Below are 25548 nucleotides of genomic sequence, written 5' to 3' on the forward strand. Positions count from 1 at the left end.
AGTTGTACGTATGGCAACCCTCACTTTGTAGCTTTTGCCGCAGAGCGCGAGGTGAGGAACGTTGAGGAACGACGAGCAACGGAGTAACCCGAACAGAGCCGAAGCACGTGCAGAACCTAAGCAGAATGAAAAGCAGAATTTTCGAATTTGCATACGAATCTATTCTCCGCGGCAAATCTCCTGCATATGAGGAGAACCGATCGGATAGATGGCTTGTGCGAGAGAGAGTGACGTCTCGTGTGAGAGAGAAACGGCGATACCGGAGCCAGAGGGAGGAAGAAATCTATTTCCCGCTGCATTACATATTTATCACGTTGTAGCTACTAAGATAGTCAATCAATCACGCTGTAATTTTTATGATTGATAGGTGAATGTCTGAGGAAAGCATAGAAATAAATTTTGAAATAAAAATCTTTTTTGAAAACAGAGAAAAAAAAAAGTAACTTCGGAGTGATCTGTTAAAAATAGTCATTTACACCCGCAAAAGTTTGTAAGCGGCAAACTTTTTTGTTTTTCACGTTAGGTGAGGGGTGAAAGTGAGAGAAATGCTGAAAAATAATGGAAATTACTTCTAAAAGTTATTGCCACTCAAAATGTTTACCAGTTTTCGAGTTACGACGAGTTAAATGACAGTTTTCGCTTCGTCGAAGGACTCAAGACTCAGTATTCAGTCCTCTCTCTTATCACTATCACTTGCGTCACTGAACGACAAGGTATAATTGAAATATTCTTTCACACGAACTAGAAATGACCTGCTTTTTTGTACAAATATAAATACAGAGGAAGAATGATAAGAATGTGTCAGCTTGACCGTGTGTGTTTGTTTTCTGTTTTCTTCTATCTACGAGTCTTGAGTGATGCAGGCGTTCTGAACAACAGCATATTTCTTCCGGAACGCGTTGAGATCGGACACTGCGCTGTAACCCATATCCTTGTAATAATTGTACAGAGGGAACAGTTTGGTTTAAAATTACGGTTTTTTTTCGGACGTACTTATAAATGCGTTCTCTTTATGTCTGGCACGCTACCGCCAACGTCCACTTTGATAGCGATATTCCTTTATTAAGAAACGCTGCACTCCTATGATTCGCGAGAGCTGTGAAGCCGCTGAAGGTCATATGCAGGAGGTTTTCCGCGGAAAATATTGCGCCATCGATTCTAATGCGCACCCAGATTTTGGAGACTAAATTCAGCTGGAAAAAGTGCCCGTTATATTCGAGTAAAACAGTACTAAATTCAGCTAGAAAAAGTGCGCGTTATATTTGAGTAAATACAGTACATCCTACCTTTCTTTGGTAGCGCAATAATGTAAAGAAATATCCATTCTTTTTCACGAGACTGCTAGAATTTTTGTTCCTTGTAGGCCTTTATGATTTTCATTTTGTCTATTCTCCTAGCAATAATAAAACTGTTTACTTACTTACTTACTTACTTACTTACTTACTTACTTACTTACTTACTTACTTACTTACTTACTTACTGGCTTTTAAGGAACACGGAGGTTCATTGCCGCCCTCACATAAGTCCGCCATTGGTCCCTATACCAAGCAAGATTAATCCATTCTCTATCATCATATCCCACCTCCCTCAAATCCATTTTAATATTATCTTCCCATCTACTTCTCGGCCTCCCTGAAGGTCTTTTTACCTCCGACCTCCCAACTAACACTCTATATGCATTTCTGGATTCTATTATGGCCAAATAAGTCACTCAATTGAGTGCGCTCCTTGTATAATGGCAGTTGACACTAGACATATACGTCAACATATATATGCCTAACTTGGAGTCAGGCCACAAAGGGAAACACTGAAGGAGAAAGATTCGATCCGGTGCTGTGGATTGAATTCGGCGTAGTTCAGTGGTCGGAGCTCTTGGTACGTAGAACCAAGGACCCGGGTTCGATCCCCGGCGCCGGAGCGAATTTTTCTCCTAAAATATTAATTCTCCTAAAATATTAATTTCTGGATTCGCCCATACGTGCTACATGCCCTGCCCATCTCAAACGTCTGGATTTAATGTTCCTAATTATGTTAGGTGAAGAATACAATGCGTGCAGTTCTGTGTTGTGTAACTTTCTCCATTCTCCTGTAACTTCATCTCTCTTAGCCCCAAATATTTTCCTAAGCACCTTATTCTCAAACACCCTTAATCTATGTTCCTCTCTCAAAGTGAGAGAGTCGACCTGGTTGGCGAGTTGGTATAGCGCTGGCTTTCTATGCCCAAGGTTACGGGTTCGATCCCGGGCCAGGTCGATGGCATTTAAGTGTGCTTAAATGCGACAGGCTCATGTCAGTAGATTTACTGGCATGTAAAAGAACTCCTGCGGGACAAAATTCCGGCACATCCGGCGACGCTGATATAACCTCTGCAGTTGCGAGCGTCGTTAAATAAACTATAACATATAACTAAGTGAGAGTCCAAGTTTCACAACCATACAGAACAATCGGTAATATAACTGTTTTATAAATTCTAACTTTCAGTTTTTTCGACAGCAGACTGGATAATAAAAGCTTCTCAACCGAATAATAACAGGCATTTCCAATAGTTATTCTGTGTTAAATTTCCTTCCGAGTATCATTTATATTTGTTACTGTTGCTCCCAGGTATCTGAATTTTTCCACCTCTTCAAAGGATAAATTTCCAATTTTTATATTTCCATTTCGTACAATATTCTCGTCACGAGACATAATCATATAGGCCTACTTTGTCTTTTCGGGATTTACTTCCAAACCTGTCTCTTTACTTGCTTCAAGTAAAATTCCCGTATTTTCCTTAATAATAATTATACCGTTTACTTTAATTTATTATGTTATTGTTTGTTTTGTATTGTGGAATATGACTTGATAAAAATGAATGAATGAATGAATGAATGAATGAATGAATGAATGAATGAATGAATGAATGAATGAGTGAATTATTGGATGAATAGATGGATAAATAAATAGATAAATAAATAAGTAAATAAAAATATAGAATTACCAGTTCACAGTAATCAATCTGGGAACTGAAATCACAATGTGCTTATAACACAATACCTGACGGTAATATTCATTATGTAGGCTTTCCCACGCGTCACGCAAGGCCGCACGCACGCGTTGTGCTCTAACAAGCTCCCACTTACATTAAACTCGAAGGTTCGGCGCCTTCTCACAAAAGCCTGCGACATGATTCTAACTGGGGCACGCAAATCATATCCACACACTTCGTCGTCCCACGCTGTTTGATCTGTCCACATGCCTCTTCAATTATGTGAACAGCTTCTTCCTTCTTATTATGTATCCCCCCCCCCACCCAGTACTTGGGTTTTGACAAATCGTTAGTGAAAGAAGTAACTTCATTATTGTAATACATTTTCTAAATTGACTCATTGTGTTAAATGTAATAATTTATTCCAAACGTTAGAATCATTAAGATGATTTTATAATTCTACACATGAGGGTCTGTAGCAGAAATACGAAGGTATTTACTCCCACAATTTTGTGTGCAAGTGAATAAAATTTTCCAAGAAACAGATAAGAATTTATTTCTTCCATTGCTTGTTTTCCTCCTTCCACTTTCATATCTGTATTTATCCATATCATTTTTTGTTCGTATCACGTTTACTTATTCATTCATTCATTCATTCATTCATTCATTCATTCATTCATTCATTTATTCATTCATTCATTCATTCATTCATTCATTAATTCATTCACTCATTAATTCATTCATTCATACATTCATTTATTATTTATTCATTTATTTATTTATTATCTATTTCTCATTATTTATTTAATTTTTATTCATTCACTCATTTATTTATCTATCCATCCAACAATTTATTCATTTATTTGTTTACTTATTTATGTATTCATCCATCCACTTATTTATTTATTTATATATCTGTTTATTATTTATTTATTATTTATTTATTTAGTTATTCATTCACTCATTTATTTATCTATCCATCCAACAATTTATTCATTTATTTGTTTACTTATTTATATATTCATCCATTCACTTATTTATTTATTTATTTACTTATTTATTTATCTGTTCAACAATCCATCTATCCATTTACTTGTGTATTTGTTTATGTATGCATCCATCCATTTATTTATTTATCTATGTATTTCTTTACTTATTTATCTAATTTATTCATTCATTTACTCATTCATCTATCTATCTATCTATCTATCTATCTATCTATCTATCTATCTATCTATCTATCTATCTATCTATCTATCTATCTGTCTGTCTGTCTGTCTGTCTGTCTGTCTGTCTGTCTGTCTGTCTGTCTGTCTGTCTGTCTGTCTGTCTGTCTATCTATCTATCTATCTATCTATCTATCTATCTATCTATCTATCTATCTATCTATCTATCTATCTATCTATCTATCTGTCTGTTTGTCTGTCTGTCTGTCTGTCGATCCATCCATCCATCCATCCATCCATTTATTAATTTGTTTATGTATTTATGTATCCATCCACTTATTTATTTATTTATTTATTTATTTATTTATTTATTTATTTATTTATTTATTTATTTACATCAATGTTACTTTTCCTAGACAGTTTGTTCCTTTCTCTATTATCATTCTCATTGCATATTCCTCGGCCATCTGCGGTCACTTTTCTTTATTGTTTCTCCTTTATTCACTTTTTATTTATGTATTTATTTATTCATTTGTCCACTTATGGAACTCACATCAGACTCTACTGATACTCTGTTTTTATCTCTTTCTCATTTCGTGTTTTTTGTTCATCTGAATTATCTTTTTTCTTATTTTTTTAATTCATTTATTGTTCTGGTATCAATATTACCGTTACTTTGCTATGTCTTTTTCTTACAATCTTTTTTTTTATTTTATGTACGTAACTATGTTAATATCTTTTATGTTGATTATTCTTTTGTTTCTTCTTTCATTAGGCCTATTTACTTTTCTTCTTTTTCACCTTTGGTTTAATTAGCGTATATTTTTGTTTATTTCTATTCATAAAATGTGAATAAACGTCTTCATTTCGCCCTTGATACATAAATTACTACTAGGCCTATTACATCGTTTGTATCACAATATCACTTATTATACTTTATTAACATCAATGATTTAAATATTAAAATTCAAACAGAGTTACAATGTTATATCACAAAGAGCTTAATAGCACCAGTAAAGTAGTGTTACTGTTATAGCCTATGTATGTTGTAAAATTACATATTCCTATGTAAAAAAATTGTTTTTAATAGAAAAAGAGATGGATTACAAATGTAACCCGCGCGACTACTGATGTCACAAATTACGGCGCGAGCACTGAAGGGTTAAGTTTTCCTTTAACTCTTCAAATAACGACCGCAATCTGGCGAGATTGACACAAATTTCCATTAAGTTTGTCATTTTCTTCCTGCGGATTAAACTAAATTTCGAATTACTCTGTTTCAAATTGGCAAGGTTATACAATGTTCATGTGGCATGCGCACAGAACGATCTCGAACCCGAAAACTTAATCAATGAATCACTCGATAATTTAATTAATCACAAAGAAGCAAAAAAAAAAAAATGAACTAAATAGACGCATGAGCTCTAGGATTTTCAGCAGTCTATGGGAACTCCAAGCTGTAGGCTGCTTGTCCCACTCCAGAGTACAGCGTTTCTCTGAAGAACCTCTGATTTGTTACTTACTTACTTACTTACAAATGGCTTTTAAGGAACCCGAAGGTTCATTGCCGCCCTCACATAAGCCCGCCATCGGTCCCTATCCTGTGCAAGATTAAGCCAGTCTCTATCATCATATCCCACCTCCCTCAAATCCATTTTAATATTATCCTCCCATCTACGTCTCGGCCTCCCTAAAGGTCTTTTTCCCTCCGGTCTCCCAACTAACACTCTATATGCATTTCTGGATTCGCCCATACGTGCTACATGCCCTGCCCATCTCAAACGTCTGGATTTCAAGTTCCTAATTATGTCAGGTGAAGAATACAATGCGTGCAGTTCTGTGTTGTGTAACTTTCTCCATTCTCCTGTAACTTCATCCCGCTTAGCCCCAAATATTTTCCTAAGCACCTTATTCTCAAACACTCTTAACCTATGTTCCTCTCTCAGAGTGAGAGTCCAAGTTTCACAGCCATATAGAAGAACCGGTAATATAACTGTTTTATAAATTCTAACTTTCAGATTTTTGGAGGGTACTGTTAAAAATACATTTACTTGTAAAGTATTGCTAATACTTTTGTGAAATCGACCCCTGAAGATACATGCATTCAGTCAAGTAATACATTTTGGAAATATATATAAGTTACACTACAAACTGTCAAAAGTTTTAAGATCATGTACAGTGAAACCTGTTCAAATCGGAACCTGAATAATTCGGAATCCTGTCTATTTCGGAACAATTTATTGGTCCCGGCAAAATTCGTATGTATTATTTTGTAATTTTTCCTGAATAAAACGGAAACTGTCCAACGCGGAAACGGAAACTGCCTGCTACTGTTCAAAACGGAAATAATATTTTGGAGACACTATATTTTGTAACTATATTTTGAAACAGCGTGTAATTTCAAGGAATATACGAAATAATATGTAGGTCACTAAGATAAAAACAAGTTTTCTTTGCAAAATTTTAGAGGGTGCGAGGGTGTGTTGGCCTGTCAGTCATAAATTTTTTTACCCTGTTGACTAGGCAGACGAGTCCCTTCAAAGATTTTCAATGCTTCACACCCGTATACTGTCGTGTACTCTATTTTTTTTCATGGAGTGCAGTTTCATAGAAAGGACTTTGCCGACAGACCTTCTACTGCTCCCTACTAATTGGTTGTCATAAATAAATGTCTTACTTACTATGACGGAAATCTTGTCTTCTCTTGTTAGTAACCAATCACAGCCCTCGTTCAGAAAAATTGACAGGTGCCCGTCAAATCCACGTGGAGGCAGAGTTGCCGCATCTTTTCCGAATTCCAATAATCCCGTCAGTTTCATTGCATAATTTCGAAGGTCATCAGGATTCTGGCAACTGTGCAATGTTGGGACGAGGGGACAGGATGGAATTGTCAGAGTTGTTTGTGTAGGAAGTCATAAATCTGTAAGTGGGTGTTCAAAGGAGCCACCGAACTGCACTCCTTGAAATAAAATAAGGTATACCTAGACAGAGCGCAAGTGTAGTGATTTCCAGGTTAAAAAAAAAGTTGCATAAAATGTGGCATTAACATTAAGTGATGAAATAAACGTTATCGAGTTAAAGGAAAATTAGAAACGAAGTGTATGTGAAATAACGTTGAAGTTCAGTTGTGAAAAACTCAGTGTGACACTTTAAAGATGAAGATCATAATGAGTGAGTGGCTTGCGGCGAATAATGATAACATAAAAGGTACCAGAAAGAAACTGTTTATGTGGAAATAAATGAACTGTTGTGGGAGTGGGTTCTTTATGACCTTTCAAAGAACAAGCCAATTTCTGGATCTGTTTAGTAAAGCAAGCCATTGAACTGGGAAAGAAATTAAATAAACCAGAATTCAAGGCTTCTAATAGATGGCTCCTAGTCCAATTAGTTAATAATGTGCAGTGATATACAGAAAAGTATTATAGTATAGTGTTAGATATTAAATTCAATGAGATTAGTAAACTTTAGTAGTGTTTAATGAGTAATGAGTGAGTTACGATAATATTTGCACAGAAAATGAGATTTTAATCAAGATGATTCACCAACGGAATAAGCTACAGAAAACTGATTTAATATGAGTAGTGTTAAACGGAATATTTTGTATTCCTTGCAGTTTGCAACGTGCCATTTTGTTTTTCATATATACGAATAATAAAATATTCCATTTTAATGTAATACCTGAATAATACGGAAACCTGTCCCCAACGGAAAAAAAATTAGGACCATGTCACGTCCGTCTTGAACAGGTTTCACTGTATATTATATAGAGTGGAATGTGACCTATGATCTTTCTTCTAATTAGTGATTATATGCGATGAGTGGAACAAAAAAAAACTTAGTGTTACTGTACTTTGTTATCTGTGAAGCCATTTTTTAGGAATTTCTGGTTAGGCCTATTTGTTACAACTTTGTGTACATATTTCATAGAATTTATCGCATATCTTTAAGGTTGCTTTATGACACATAGTAAGATAACTCGTTGCCAACATGTTAAAACTTATTTGTTATCGCAAAGTTTCGGGTTTTATATCTTAAGCTTGAAAAATCACTATCACTATTTACACGTAAAATGAACTGAGGATAAGTGGCAACACTGCGAAGTAGTGGACGTCAATAGGTTGAGGGTTAGTTGAGAACGAGCAATTTTACCATGTGTCCATAAAACAACCGTCAAAATATGCAATAAATCCCGTAACAAATGTCATGAAATTTCTTAAAATGCGTTTTAAAAAGAACAAAATAATATTAACTTTTCTCTTCCGTTCATAACATAGAATTACTCCTTAAAAATAAATTCATACACCACCTTCCATTCTGTATAGTACAAGTTACACGCTACAGGGTATGAGCGGTAAAGAAACCAAAATTTTGATATCGTAATTCTGAACAAACAAAACAAAAAATGTCTTAATAAAGTTTGTTCGAATCTCAATAGTTTTCCCGCAATTTGACGATAATTTCTGAGTCTAATATTTTCGGAAAAGATAATAATATCCCAATTACAATACGACAAAAGACAGTTGAATTCATGTTTAGAAAAACACACGAACAATACAATGTTATTGTTGGCTGATAGCGTCATAAATTAATTTATTTGTAGTCTGTTTATTTAAAATATTGTATTTATTTCTGAGTTAAGAACATATATTTTATTTATATATTATTTATTATTTAATTAAAAGTTAATTGAATTATTAAAGTTATTACTGTATTTAGTTACTTAATTTTAATTTCAACTACTCATATGAATTCGCTGAATTCTTTTTTAAAACAATTAGGGCCATATTTATAGACATTCTTAGCGCGGGCTTCCGGTGGATGATCAGCGAACTAACGTTTTTCGTATTCATAAAACAGTGTTAGCGATATAATATGATATGAATCCTGTACAAGTAATCAGTCGATAGCCGGGGCTAGTTTAACACGCTCGTAGCGCGGGCTAGCGAAATGTCTATGCATAGCACCCTTACAGTCTTACTAATAAACCGTGTATAGTTTTTATACGAGACTTATGCAGAGTTAAGGCTGGTTCACAATAAACCGGGAACGGAAACGAGAACGAGAACGGAAATAATGTTAAAATAAATGTATTTAAATGTGAGAATTCACAACAATTAATTGTGAATGCTCACATTTAAATATATTTATTTTAATATTATTTCAGTTCTCGTTCTCGTTATCGTTTCCGTTCCCGGTTTATTGTGAACCAGCCTTTAGGATAGAAAACGTTATTCACCCTTAATTTGGCAAAGCTTCATTTTTCACACTGGTTTATTAAACCTTGTCGGACCGTAAAGAAAACAACTATCGCAATGTCCATATTTTATATATTGTGCAATATTATAGTATTGTGAAATTTTAATTCTCCTACCAATTTTTTTTTTATTGTTCTATTAAAATTATAGCATATAGCCTATTAACCTGTTGTATCCTATAGGATACTTTGTCAATTTAAGGGATAATAAACCATGCATAAGCGATGGATGTATAAACAGCCTGTAACTATACCTGGCAATTTCTTTGCAGGAGTTATATACACGAAACTCCCTGTTTAAGCTTTGTACATAGAGAAAAAAAATGGCCGCCTCTCTATCAGCTGTTCGTAGCGATTGTCATCTTATGATGATAGTTGCCTTGTAACCACAGAAGAACAAAACAAAGAGCACAGAATAATTAGAATAATATTGCTGTAGCTGTACTCTTTGATCAAAATATAGCGTGGTAATCGATCAGGCCCAGTTGTACTATCGATACTCAGCGCGGCACACTAGCGCACAGTATCGGATGCAGTAAAGAATCTCAGTTATTCTGTTATCTTTCATAATTAAATAATGACGAAACTATGACGTAGCTGTGTAACAGTTGTATTGTTATACACGACGTATGTAGTGATTTAGTAAGGTATTTACACACGACTTACAAACGAGCTGTTCACCATGTAAGTATAGCTAAGACAGTTAAACGTCTGTATAAGAGTTTTTATTAGTAAGAGTGCTGGATTGTTGTATCTGCTTTAATGATAATAATGACAAAAATTCTAACATTGTATTACCTGTTCTGAAAACATATATTTTTGTACGGGTTTTTAGGCTTTTATGGTGACTATGATCGGAATTAGGTTTTTGGGTATTCCACTGTGTCCTGGAACTTGACATTTTCAACGTTTCGGAGCTACTTACAGGTTCCATCATCAGGGCAGGTAAGTAAGACCACAGGGAATCGCCTATTCTGTTGGTTTCGTCACATCCAAGGTGGAATACCCAAAAACCTAATTCTGATGCATTTGTTCAGTTTAAACTTGAGACTAGTGGCTTGTGCAGCAAATGCTGCAAACTAAGTTCATTAGACGTTCAAATAGAAATTTTTAGATTTATTTTCAATGAAGAATACCAGACATTTTGAAAGTTATTTGATTCCATAATAATGAAACATACTCCCAGTGAGTGGTTTTTATGTGAAATACTTTTTCTTGAACCTATGTATTCTATGTATCTTGAGTTTGCGAAAACGCAAGTAACAATGTCAGGGCGATCAGTGGGTTTTTCATGTGGGAGTAAAGCAATAGCTATTTGAGGTCATTGTGGATTATTTTAAGTCAGGTTTACTATGTTTTCGAACAATAGACATAGCATTTTGGTATAGCTGCTGCATGTAGAGCTTGAAATGTAGAGGGTAAAATCATTTTATCCTGCTAAGACATCTTGCTGAAATGATCGAGAGACTACAAAATTTTGTAGGCCTCTTATTCTATCAGTAAGTAATACCGCCATTAAGTATATGAAAAAAACCCAACCCCACTTGAATAATAACTATAAAAATATTTGATTTTTAATAACAATATTATTATCTTACGTAAGTTTTGTAGTTTTATATGTATAATCGCCGCCACTAAGTAAATTAGAGAAATGAATATCTAATTTAACATATTCTCTATATCTACTTTTATAACCCCAAAACGTTTCACTTTCATATCATCACTATGGCATTAACATGTATAATTAATGAAAAATAGTCCCATCATGGCATTAACTATAATGAAATTTCATTTCTAATGGTAATAATGTCATCAAACCACTTCAAGTTTTGTAGATTTCAATATCCAATACACAGCTGTACTCAGAAAATTACACACTGCAGAATCAGACCTGTAAATTACTTTTACTAATTCTTGAAATTTTAATAACCAATTCAATTTGAGCTCTAAATATGTCAGCAATCCTGCAGGCCATGGCCTTCGTGTAATAGCTGTTGTTTATTGTAGTGTGTGTTTTGTTTTATTCTGAAATCACGGCTGTGCTGAAATGCAATTAGTTCTCAAAACTGAAGAAAGATGGATTTTGGAAAATAGGAAAATAATTTAGGAAAATTGATATTTCACTGAAAACTACTATTTTTCTGAAAAACTTTGGGTACTAAGCTTCAAAATGAGGTGTCATTTATTAAAATCCGTTCAGCCGTTTTTCCGTAATTTCCATTACCAGTTCAAATCTATATATATAATTTGAACTGGTAATGGAAATTACGGGAAAACGGCTGAACGGATTTTAATGAGTGACCCCTCATTTTCATGCCTGGCATCCAAAGTTTTTCGGAAAAGTAGTAGTTTTCACTGAAATGTCAATTTTCCTACATAATTTTCCTATTTTCCAAAATCCATCTGTTGTCAGTTTTGAGAATTAATTTTATTGAATCACGGCCGACTTTATTGAATTTCAGAACAAAACACACACTACAATAAACAATAGGCTATTACACGAAGGCCATGACCTGCAGGATTGCCGACATATTTAGAGCTCAATTCGATTTGTTATTAAAAACTGATTCTGCAGTGTATAATTTTCTGAGTACATCTGTGTATTGGATATTCAAATCTACGAAACTTGAGGTGGTTTGATGACATTATTACCATTAGAAATTAAATATTATTATAGTTAATATCATGATGCATCTATTTTTCATTAATTGTACATAATATTAATGCTATTTTGATGACATGAAAGTGAAACGTTTTAAGGTTATGTAAGTAAATGTAGAGAATATCTTAATTTAGATCTTCATTTCTATAATTTACTGAGTGGCTGCTATATATAAAACCACAAAACTTAAGTAAGATAATATTGTTATTAAAAATCAAATATTTGTATACTTATTAACCCAGTGGGGTTGGGTCTTTTTCATATATTTAATGGCGGTGTAGTGTAGATATTGATATGTGTCATTGTCTTCAGTATTGGCTCGAGAGAGCGCAAAAATTACAGTTCCTAAGGAAAGATAAAAAGGTATTACTTACTGATAAAATAAGAGGCCTAGAAAATTTTGTAGTCTCCAGATCATTTCAGCAAGATCTCTTAGTAGGATAAAATGATTTTACGCTCTACATTTCAAGTTCTACATGCAGCAGCTATACGAAAATGCTATTGTTCGAAAGTTTAGCAAACCTGACATTTTTTTTAACTTTTGCCTACAATCCACAATGACCTGAAATAGCTACTGCTATCGTCCTGACATTGATACTTGCGTTTTCGCGTTGAAACTCAAAAACTGAAGTTGGATAGGTTCAAGAAAAAGTATTTGGCCTAAAAAAAAATCCACTCAGAGGGATTATGTTTCATTATTACGGAAGCAAATAACTATCAAAAAGACAAGTATTCTTCATTGAAAATAAATCTGAAAAATTTTTATTTGAACGTCTAACGAACTTAGCTTGCAGCAGCATTTGCTGCACAAGCCACTAGTTATATATAGATTTTCGAAAAAAATTATTAGACTTTTTTGTTCAGGAACACGATTCCTATCACCAGTAAGATGTTCGGTGTCTATACCAATAGCGAACAGCAATGTTAGCGGGGGCTAAGGCTCCCTGAAGATACTATCCCTGTGTAACACTATCAGCTGCTGTTAAGTGAAGATGTCAAGGTAAGAATCCTGTTCCCCTCACCTACATATCTTGTACTCTGTTCGTATTAGTGTTGTCATTAATAACGTGACGTCAGTCACATGGAGGCGATGCACTTAGGGGACCGAAGAACGACGCGAAGTGCTACGCTCAGTTATCAGTCAACTGTCGACGCAGCCGGACCGATCTGCCGCCATGAACAAGTGAGCATCAACACACAGGTGAGCAAGCACGTGGTGTGTGTCTGGTGATGTCTGTGTCCGCTCCTTCAAATGCGTCGATACATTATCTCTCTCCCCTCACGCCACGGTGACGGGTGATTGATATGCTGGCGCGAAAACGATAAGACTTGATTTCCTCAGCATTCGTGTTGTGGTCTACTTCTTCCGTTCTAGTTCTGGACGCAGCATGTAGGGCAACTTTGTTTACGCGTGGCTTCTGTATGGTTTAATTAGCGAGTGAGGGACGAAAGGAGGAGTAATAATAATCCAAAAGGTAGACGAAAACTTATACAGTAGAACTTGGTTATAGCGACCTCGTTTTGTGCGACACCTCGCCTATAACGTCAAATATTCTGTGGTCCCAACTAATTCCCCATAAGACAAATGCTTTCCTACCTTGCTTAATACGACAAACGCATATGCGTCTACCTCACATATAACGTCATTTTCAACCTCAGTTTGGAATACAGTTTTCTAAGAACCAAAGTATTTTACGAAGAATTTTGCTGAAATCTGGCAAATCCTTTACTGTTCCCTTCTATCGTAGACCTCTGGAATGCAGGCAAATTCCCCATCCCATTGTAACCTGCCCGAATTCATGCGGTATTAACGGTACCTGCATGCGGTCAGTTTCCACAGGAAGTTTTCACTAAGTGCACGCAGTTTAATGCAGTATGGCCACTAAAAGAAGTGAGTGACACTTTAGAAGCCATTAGAATTGTGAACATTTCTATGAAGCTAGGGGAGGGAGTAGTGAAATTGCTACTGAAATAATGAACATACTTACTTACTTACTGGCTTTTAAGAAACCCGGAGGTTCATTGCCGCTCTCACATAAGCCCGCCATTGGTCTCTATCCTGAGCAAGATTAACCCAGTCTCTGTCATCATATCTCACCTCCCTCAAATCCATTTTAATATTATCTTTTCATCTACGTCTCGGCCTCCCTAAAGGTCTTTTTCTCTCCGGCCTCCCAACTAACACTCTATATGCATTTCTGGATTCGCCCATACGTGCTATATGCCCTGCCCATCTCAAACGTCTGGATTTAACGTTCCTAATTATGTCAGGTGAAGAATACAATGCGTGGAGTTCTGCGTTGTGTAACTTTCTCCATTCTCCTGTAACTTCATCCCTCTTAGCCCCAAATATTTTCCTAAGCACCTTATTCTCAAACACCCTTAACCTATGTTCCTCTCTCAAAGTAAGAGTCCAAGTTTCACAACCATAAAGAACAACCGGTAATATAACTGTTTTATAAATTCTAACTTTCAGATTTTTTGACAGCAGACTGGATGATAAAAGTTTCTCAACCGAATAATAACAGGCATTTCCCATATTTATTCTGTGTTTAATTTCTTCCCGAGTATCATTTATATTTGTTACTGTTGCTCCCAGATATTTGAATTTCTCCACTTCTTCAAAAGATAAATTTCCAATTTTTATATGAAATAATGAACATAGAACGTAATTTAGAAAATGTATATTGGGCAAGTAGGAGACAACAGAGTAAAATGACTGATTACTTCACTCCTCAGTAAAGAAGTTTGGTGAGTAATGAACAAACTATTTTAATACAGAATTCTGTATTTATAATTGCACATGTATTTTATTGTGTTCATGATATGCTTAAAAGTGAATACATAAATCTAAAATAAACCTAATTATGTTTATTTTTTTCATTTTCCACCTCACTAGACTGATAATATGAATCTCGGTTACTACGACACTCGTTTATAACAACATAATTTTCAAGGTCCCTTGGATGCCGTTATAACCAAGTTCTACTGTACTTACAAGCAGGGGCGATGCGTCAAAAAGGGCTAGAAAGACAACCCCATCAGATTTTTGAACATGAGAGTTTAGAATTTTTCACATTACTTATATTTCAGGCAATTACTGTAATTTTTAGTAGGCATAATTGTTGTTGTTTAGTCAACTGACCGAAGACAGGTTTGAACCTTGAAAGTAAAGTCCTGCGTTTGGTTACCTTAAGCCTTAATTTCTTTTCATTGATAACGTTTTTATGCATTAAGAATTACTACAAATTATTTTTTATTTTTGCCGAAGATATAAATAATCTTACTGTGTAAAATGCCATTTCATTGATATTATATATTAATTTCAGCCTTCTGGGTACAATACTTTCTGAGAAAAGTGCACAAATATCACAAAAATAAGAAAGTGTAGGAAAATGGTGTCGAAGTTTCCATATCATGAAATGTTAAATTTCTCAATTTTGGGAGCACTTTTCGCAGAAGTTACGAAAGATGCAAATGTAAGAAAAATAGGGCATATGTAACATACTTTATATATAGAATCGACTACATAAATTTAAAATTCCACTGAGCGGTTGGCAAAAAAAAAAAAAATTCATTGGTAACATTTTTTGCATTAAGAATTGCCACAATATTTTTGCTGAAGATAGGGCTAAAAGCTGACAATTAGAAGAAATAAAATCATATTATCATTTTACACATATTAAACTACCGAAAAACGATAAATATCAAAATTTATTTTTTTTTGTCAAAATTCGGTGAACAGACTCCCCTTAAGACTTCAAGCGATCCGCAGCAGTGTATGTATGTATGTATGTATGTATGTATGTATGTATCTTATGTATGTATGTACAGTATGTATGTGTATATATGTATGTATGTATGTATGTTTGTAACTTATGTATGTATGTATAGTATGTACAGTATGTATGTATGTAACTTATGTATGTGTGTATGTATGTATGTATGTATGTATGTATTATGTATGTATGTGTGTATGTATGTATGTATGTATGTATGTATGTGTGTGTACAGTATGTATGTATGTATATTCTCGACTGAAGTTTTTTCTATTGTCTCTCAAAATACATTTGAAGACAAAAAGCTTCTTTTGACAGCACATGACGTCATAGATGCAAATTTCATCGCTGTCACTGCAGCAGGTATCCACGGTAACCGACTATTGAAGCTTTCCCCCTGGAGAATGGAGCACTCATTTTTTTTAATCCTGGATTCCTCTGCAATACTTTCCTCGGTTTTAATGTGTCGGCTTCACCACGGGTCCTGGTACAGTACTTGTTTCTGTAGAGGCGAGTCAATGACACCAATTGCATCTTTCAGTTGTAGCGACAAAGATTCCAAGTTTTGGAAGGTCATTGAGATGTGCCTTGAGAAAGGCAAGGGAGTCATGCATGTTGTCACTGCTAAGTACGGATTTTGCCTTAGGGACTAAAATAGTCTCTTCCATGTCGAGAGTGTTCTTACCTCTCCCTCCCTCCCTCCCTCCCTCCCTCCCCCTCTCCCTCTTTCTCGAAATGTATTGATATTTCTCTCAAAATAAAAAAAAAATCAATGTATAACGCAGTAAGTACAGGATAACACTTATCAACAATGATTTAGTTACTAAGGTCCAATTTAGATTTTTTTTTTTTGGGTACAACAGAATTCGCATATAGGCTACGACTCCTACAAACATGATTCGGAAAAGTATTGAAGAAATTAGGAGTTCAGAACAAGGAAAAAAATAGGTAAAAACCTACAAACCCGGTCCTTAGTGATAAGTCTAATTTTTCACACAACTCATTTTCTATAGCTAACAATCCTAAATCATTAAACCTTTCTTGAGTCGTTGTTCTCAAATATGTTTGAATTGGTTTGAGTTTTGAAAAGCTCCTTTCACCTGATGCTGCGCTCACAGGTAAAGGTAAAGGTAAAGTTATCCCCGTAACATGCCATGAAGGCATTTGGGGGGCACGGAGGTAGAGCCCCATGCTTTCCATGACCTCGGCACTAGAATGAGGTGGTGTGGTCGGCACCACGCTCTGGCCGCCTTTTACCCCCGGGAAAGACCCGGTACTCAATTTTATAGGAGACTGAGTGAACCTCGGGGCCGTTCTGAAAGTTTGGCAAAGAGAAAAAATCCTGTCACCTCCTGGGATCGAACCCCGGACTTTCCAGTCCGTAGCCAGCTGCTCTACCAACTGAGCTACCCTGTGACAAAAATTCTCAAAGCTATGAACAGATTAAGAAATGATGACGTCAAGTTATTTTGTGCAATGTATGTCAAAATTTTTTTTAATGGATCAGTTTCTGAAACGCCATCTTTGCCATTGCACAAAGTTTTGAATGTTGTCAGCTCACTGAAGAGCTCAGGACCATCAACATATTTAAGAATTGCACTTACTTACTTACTTACTTACTTACTGGCTTTTAAGGAACCCGGAGCTTCATTGCCGCCCTCACATAAGCCCGCCATTGGTCCCTATCCTGAGTTGCACTAACTTTATTAATTTGAAGGGAAACATCTAAATCAGAGCAACATTTTTTTTTTAAATTTCATCCTCTCTAAATTCTCTGAATTTACAAAGAAATTTAAATATACTATTACAATTTTTCAGATTTTAAAATGTTTCCTGAATGGAATTTAATGCAGTGCATCTACAACTTGTAGCACTTTTTAGTGAGAAATTGTCAGATGAACGGCCATGCAAGGTCGGAGATGAGTGTTAAGTCGTTTTCTGTTACTATAGGAACCGAGTCCCGAGAGAAACAAATGAATAGTCGAGTGGCGCTAGTTGTTATCTCTATCCAGAGATTAGTTTTATAAGTGTAGACATATCATGACGTGGATCCTTATTGACCACAATCTGATAACGCGGTGGGAACTTTTCTGCAGGAGGTTTCCTAGCAACTAATTCATTAATAATTTATTATACATTCATTACTTCCTATTTTATGCTGTGACTCAAGTGATAATATGTTTTATCTACAAATCAAAGACAGGACATCGATTCTCAACAGAAAAATTGAAATTAATCTTTCATTGAGACTGTGTGTGTGTCTCTATCCATAGCACAGAATTTATCTTGTATCTTAATGTACCATACTGTCCTTATGAACAGGGAATCCCGCTAATTTTAAATGTCTAATTCTTATCCACAATTCCCACATTAAGGGGAGAGGATGGTATTTTTTGCTGAAAAATGAGTAAATTTAAAAAAAATCTTTAAAATACTCTGTGATGTGTATGGAATGCATAGCATAACATTTTGTGGGTATTTGTGCCCTTATCGGATGTTGAGTCGCCATTTTTAAACTTCTTGCGTTATGGATTTTTAAATCATTCGCCCACTTTTATTGTTGTTTCCGGTAAATTAAATGTTCAAAAAAAAAAAAATGTTTTCTTTAAAGTACCCTTTGACATGTGTGGAATGCATTTCATAACATTTTGTGGGTATTTGTGCCCTTATCGGATGTTGAGACGTCATTTTTAATCTTCCTGCGCTATGGATTTTTAAATCACACGCCCGCTTTTATCGGTTTCCAGTAACTTCATTTTTTTGCTACATTGCCAGACAAAAATGGATATAATTTATGAACTATTAAAGATACATGCATGAAATTTAGAACACACATTCTTTAAACTATTAGGAAACTTTTCTCTGTAACAGAATTGTGTTAATTGATTTCATTTTAAAAATACGTCCATTTGTTTGCAAGAAAGGAAATCCGAAATTTGTTATTTTACAAACGTAGGGACTAATATCAAAATTCTGTTACAAACAGTTTGTAGAACATGCTTTTGCAAATACATTGCAAAAAACTGTTTGAATCTATCTTTAAAAAACGGTTTAGGTATATTGGTTTTAGTAGAAACCTGCATTGGGTATATTTTTTTTTCAAATTTGGGCCCCCAAATAATTTTTTAAAATATTTTATTTGGTTGGGTTGCTACAGCTATGAGCTCTCTACATACAAAAAATTAATATTTTACACCAACTAGGAAGAAATATTTAAAAAATACCATCCTCTCCCCTTAACTAGAATGAAAGGAACCAATAGGATCGATCATCGAAGCTAGATGATGATGATGATGATGATGATGATAATGACGACGACGACGATATAATGAACATGCTTTTCCACATACCGAGTACGGGCACCAGTTCCGGAATCCTATGAAAATACTTGGATTTGATTTGAAATGGATCACCATTGTCTGTTTTTGATCTCAAATAAATATTCATGTATTCATAGTGTTCTACCCAAAAGCAGCTCTTTCTCTGCAAACCCAACATTCTCCAATCTTCCCTATTTTCCGCCTTCCTTTTAGCCTCCGCATACGATTCATTTATCTTAATGTTGTCTATCATGAGATATCTTCTTCTGCGCCATACTTTTCTCTCGTTCACCATTCCTTCCAGTGTATCCTTCAGTAAGCAGTTTCTTCTTAACCAATTCCTTTTCCTCTCCCTGATCAGTTTCAGCATCGTTCTTTCTTCACCCACTCTTTCTAATGCAACTTCATTTCTTATTCTGTCTGTCCATTTCACAAGCTCCATTCTTCTCCATATCCACGTTTCAAATGCTTCTAGTCGTTTCTCTTCACTTCGTAATAATTTCCATGTTTCTGGCCCCATACAATACCACACTCCACAGGAAGCACTTCACTAGTCACTTCCTTAATTATTTCTCCAGAGGTCCGTAGAAGATGCTCCTTTTCTATTAAAAACTTCCGTTTTCATTGCTATCCTTCCTTTGACATTCTGGCAGCAGCTCATGTTACTGCTTGTCAAGTAATTGAAGCTGTCCACTTGCTCTACTGCCTTATTTAGAATTCGCACGTTTAGCTTCTTTATTATTAATGTTTTAATGAAAATATTACATTTCATATTCATTTCCGTTTATGTTAACTCATATATATTTGAATATCAACAAAAACCAATAGGTTAAGTGAAATCGTTATCTACATTTGGTATGCCCAAAACCATATCTTGGGTTTAAAACCGTGTATTTTAGTGAAAGTTTTCTTTTTTAATTCATTGTTAACTCTCTAGCGTCTCTTAGTGCTTTCTTCCTTCCTAATTTAGCTCACAGATGTAGCTATTTGTCAACATTGTAACGTTGAAACGTATGTTCAGATTTCTACCCTGCAACAGTCCTGATGTACTGTATGTTTATTTTAAGTCTGGTTAATTAACAACTCGACTCACAATCACACAAAATTCCAGACTGTAGACACCCAAGGAACATTTCTTCTCCAAGGATAATTCCTCGAGAGTCGAGCCCGAGAATCAAACCCGGAACCTCCAGATCAGAAAGCCAGCATGCTGAGCATTAAACCAGGCAGTCTCGCAAGAATTTTGAAATACATTTTTGCAGCATTACAGCTATTTATCATTTTAATTGGTATAATAATATAGTAACGAAGATTTCAGTTTAAATCCAATAAAAGAGGAGGAGACGTGAGTCATTTTACAGTCTATTGACCTAAGAGTACTGGCTCCTCTTCCTTCACAAAAAGTCACTAGTTTTGTGTAGGTAGCTATTTCTGTCGGAAGTCTCAGATTCTTGGACTAAGCAGTCCAGGCTTTGCCCCACATAACACAGCCTTGTCGCAACCATGCTACACATAAAAATACAAACGCGATGACAAAATCGAATGTCTATGTCACGGTTTGATACGTCCAGGTGTACCAATAGTCGAACGGCTAAACTGGTAGACGTCCGATTTCCACATCAAAAACTCGGCTTCAAATTCTGGTAAGTCACAATGGAATTTGTGATGAACAACACGGATCTAGTGATAAGAGTTTGTTTAGATTCAAATCTTCTGCCTCTCAATATTAACAAAACAGCCGTTAAACACTTGGAATGCTATTCATAGAGACTTCGCTAGCCCGGGCTACGGGCGTGCTAAATAGGATTCATATCATATCACTGACACTGGTTTATGAATATGAAAAACGTTAGTTCGCTGATCATCCACCGAAAGCCCGCACTAAGAATGTCTATGAATACGGCCCTTAAAACTCCGTTTCAAATTCTGGTAAGTCACAATGGAATTTGTGGTGAACAACACGGATCTAGTGATAAGAGTTTGCTTAGATTCAAATCTTCTGCCTCTCAATATTAACAAAACAGTCGTTAAACACTTGAAGACTCCGTTTCAAATTCTGGTAAGTCACAATGGAGTTTGTGATGAACAACAACACGGATCTAGTGATAAGAGTTTGTTTAGATTCAAAGCTTCTGTCTCTCAATATTAACAAAACAGTCGTTAAACACTTGAAGACTCCGTTTCAAATTCTGGTAAGTCACAATGAAATTTGTGGTGAACAACACGGATCTAGTGATAATAGTTTGGTTAGATTCAAACCTTCTGTCTCTCAATATCAACAACACAGTCGTTAAACACTTGAAGACTCCGTTTCAAATTCTGGTAAGTCACAATGGAATTTGTGGTGAACAACACGGATCTAATGATAAGAGTTTGTTTAGATTCAAATCTTCTGCCTCTCAATATTAACAAAACAGTCGTTAAACACTTGAAGACTCCGTTTCAAATTCTGGTAAGTCACAATGGAATTTGTGGTGAACAACACGGATCTAATGATAAGAGTTTGTTTAGATTCAAATCTTCTGTCTCTCAATATTAACAAAACAGTCGTTAAACACTTGAAGACTCCGTTTCAAATTCTGGTAAGTCACAATGGAATTTGTGGTGAACAACACGGATCTAATGATAAGAGTTTGTTTAGATTCAAATCTTCTGTCTCTCAATATTAACAAAACAGTCGTTAAACACTTGAAGACTCCGTTTCAAATTAAGTCACAATGGAATTTGTGGTGAACAACACGGATCTAGTGATAATAGTTTGTTTAGATTCAAATCTTCTGCCTCTCAATATTAACAAAACAGTCGTTAAACACTTGAAGACTCCGTTTCAAATTCTGGTAAGTCACAATGGAATTTGTGGTGAACAACACGGATCTAGTGATAAGAGTTTGTTTAGATTCAAATCTTCTGCCTCTCAATATTAACAAAACAGTCGTTAAACACTTGAAGACTCCGTTTCAAATTCTGGTAAGTCACAATGGAATTTGTGGTGAACAACACGGATCTAGTGATAAGAGTTTGTTTAGATTCAAACCTTCTGTCTCTCAATATTAACAAAACAGTCGTTAAACACTTGAAGACTCCGTTTCAAATTCTGGTAAGTCACAATGGAATTTGTGGTGAACAACACGGATCTAGTGATAAGAGTTTGGTTAGATTCAAATCTTCTGTCTCTCAATATTAACAAAACAGTCGTTAAACACTTGAAGACTCCGTTTCAAATTAAGTCACAATGGAATTTGTGGTGAACAACACGGATCTAGTGATAAGAGTTTGTTTAGATTCAAACCTTCTGTCTCTCAATATTAACAAAACAGTCGTTAAACACTTGAAGACTCCGTTTCAAATTCTGGTAAGTCACAATGGAATTTGTGATGAACAACACGGATCTAGTGATAAGAGTTTGTTTAGATTCAAACCTTCTGTCTCTCAATATTAACAAAACAGTCGTTAAACACTTGAAGACTCCGTTTCAAATTCTGGTAAGTCACAATGGAATTTGTGGTGAACAACACGGATCTAGTGATAAGAGTTTGGTTAGATTCAAATCTTCTGTCTCTCAATATTAACAAAACAGTCGTTAAACACTTGAAGACTCCGTTTCAAATTAAGTCACAATGGAATTTGTGGTGAACAACACGGATCTAGTGATAAGAGTTTGTTTAGATTCAAACCTTCTGTCTCTCAATATTAACAAAACAGTCGTTAAACACTTGAAGACTCCGTTTCAAATTCTGGTAAGTCACAATGGAATTTGTGATGAACAACACGGATCTAGTGATAATAGTTTGGTTAGATTCAAACCTTCTGCCTCTCAATATCAACAACACAGTCGTTAAACACTTGAAGACTCCGTTTCAAATTCTGGTAAGTCACAATGGAATTTGTGGTGAACAACACGGATCTAGTGATAATAGTTTGGTTAGATTCAAACCTTCTGTCTCTCAATATCAACAACACAGTCGTTAAACACTTGAAGACTCCGTTTCAAATTCTGGTAAGTCACAATGGAATTTGTGATGAACAACACGGATCTAGTGATAATAGTTTGGTTAGATTCAAACCTTCTGCCTCTCAATATCAACAACACAGTCGTTAAACACTTGAAGACTCCGTTTCAAATTCTGGTAAGTCACAATGGAATTTGTGGTGAACAACACGGATCTAGTGATAAGAGTTTGTCTAGATTCAAATCTTCTGTCTCTCAATATTAACAAAACAGTCGTTAAACACTTGAAGACTCCGTTTCAAATTCTGGTAAGTCACAATGGAGTTTGTGGTGAACAACACGGATCTAGTGATAAGAGTTTGTTTAGATTCAAAGCTTCTGTCTCTCAATATTAACAAAACAGTCGTTAAACGCTTGAAGACTTCGTTTCAAATTCTGGTATGTCACAATGGAATTTGTGGTGAACAACAACACGGATCTAGTGATAAGAGTTTGGTTAGATTCAAACCTTCTGCCTCTCAATATTAACAAAACCGCCGTTAAATCTTTAATCAAACAGGACTTTCCCCGAGTGAAAATAATTTCAAAACAACTTTAAATACTGAAAACTGTTCAAATGTTAATCCTTGCTTGTGTTCTAAAATTCTTACATATATACATACAGGTGATAGTGAGAGGGCGAAATAAATTCCAGGATTTGCCTAAAAGTTGAAAAAAAAATCCCTGGAAGAACCCAAACAGGAATCAGCTCAAGCTGGTACCGAACTAACGCCTGAAAGCGGTCTCGATGCACGAATCCCGTCCCGCTACTCAGAGACCATGTTGATGGCTTACTGTACCATACAGATATTTTTACCAGAGAAAGGAAGATCATACTTTCAAATTTTATTAGTATTTTATATAGAATACATAAGTTACTTATTTCCATCAACTTATTTACAGTAATGTGGCCCAAAGGAAGGAAGCGTATGGAATGGAATTTTCAGGAGGGGGACACTAGGCCTATTGCCCAGCACTGCGACCTTTTACGATCTATTGCGCTAACCCTCAAGCTAGGTGCATTCCCAAACCCACACCGGCTGACTACAATAAAGGCTGGTTCACAATAAACCGGAAACGAGAATCGGAACGACAACGAAAACGGTAAAATTGTTAAAATGTATACATTTAAACGTGAGCATTCACAATTAACGAGAAGCTTGCCGGAGCCCGAGATCGGAAACGGAGAGTTGGCCGAGTTTCAACTTTGGCGTTCACGTTTCCGATCACAGCCCACTAGATTCATTTTATTGCCATCTAAGAGCTATTTTGTCGTCGTATATTTTGTAGCAAGAAGACCGTGACATAACTTATGCATTATTTTGTTCTATGCTGTGCATCATGGAGCAAGTTTTATTTGATGAGATTCTAATATTGAGTGTTGGGGAAAATCCTCACGTTTACGATAAACGGCGCGCCTCGTATAAAGATGAGAAAATGAAGGAGAATACGTGGCTTTCAATAGCTGCATCTTTGAACACCGATCGGAAGCGAATCATATTTTATTACTGTATTGGTTGTATTACACACTACATATTCACGCTTCAATTCAATAACTACTGTTGTGTTCATTTTTGTTCTATAACAAATGTTTCTTCTCTAATTATTTTACGTTATGGTAGACTTAAAATAGGTTGTGATAATAAAGATACATGGGCATATTTATAGTACCGTACCTAATGAAATGTTTCAGTTGAAATTTCGAAGTTGGTTAACCTGTGTTTATGTTGGCTGCCTTATACTCATGAGAGAACGACATTGGTCAATTATACACAAATAACATCAGAATGCGTAATATCGACTTTACATATCGTTATTGACATACATATCGATATGCATAGTCGTCTACGTTCTCGGTTTATTGTGAATCAAAAATTTTCATATTCACGTCCTCTGCTTCTCGTTTTCATTCTGGTTCTCGTTCCCGGTTTATTGTGAATCAAAAATTTTCATATTCACGTCCTCTGCTTCTCGTTTTCATTCTGGTTCTCGTTCCCGGTTTATTGTGAACTAGCCTTAAGGTTCACTGCGTAACAAGGTTTCGAGCAGGCAACCCCCCTCGTCTCTAGGCCATCCCCCTCCATGCGTCGCCGTGCGAGATTATTCGAACTCGCGACCGGGGCCTCCCACACAGAGCTAAACCTTGCTCCTTAATAATTACGTACCTCATTGTCCGCTAATTTATAAACACTTGACCGAAAGTATAATCTACAACTAAGTTCTCGTACAGATAATTAGATATCACACGTCAGTACAGCGAATAGAAACATCAAGGTTATCACTAGGCCCGAATTTCTACAGGGACATCATTTTATTTTTACTTCAATTTTTATTGTACCTGAGCTTTTGAATGTACTTCACTCCCACCCCTTCTACTAATGAAGTTCCAACTGTCCTCCAGACAGAATCAA

The 25548-nt window shown here is 35.6% G+C and overlaps 1 protein-coding gene across 2 annotated transcripts in view; it reads left to right on the forward strand.

The window, feature by feature from the left end:
- The window catches only part of HisT (Histamine transporter), a 112971-nt gene that overhangs the window by 15610 nt on the left and 71813 nt on the right, over positions 1-25548 (forward strand). The window contains exon 1 of one of the 2 annotated variants that reach the window (XM_069819349.1): positions 13172-13251. The exons of the other annotated variant lie outside the window; for it this stretch is intronic. The gene's annotated coding sequence lies outside the window, so the exon portion shown is untranslated. Of the gene's footprint in view, positions 1-13171; positions 13252-25548 lie in introns of those variants that run through there. 2 annotated transcript variants of the gene reach the window in all.

Source organism: Periplaneta americana, chromosome 2, assembly GCF_040183065.1.
Source record: "Periplaneta americana isolate PAMFEO1 chromosome 2, P.americana_PAMFEO1_priV1, whole genome shotgun sequence".
In the NCBI taxonomy this organism is placed as follows: domain Eukaryota; kingdom Metazoa; phylum Arthropoda; class Insecta; order Blattodea; family Blattidae; genus Periplaneta; species Periplaneta americana.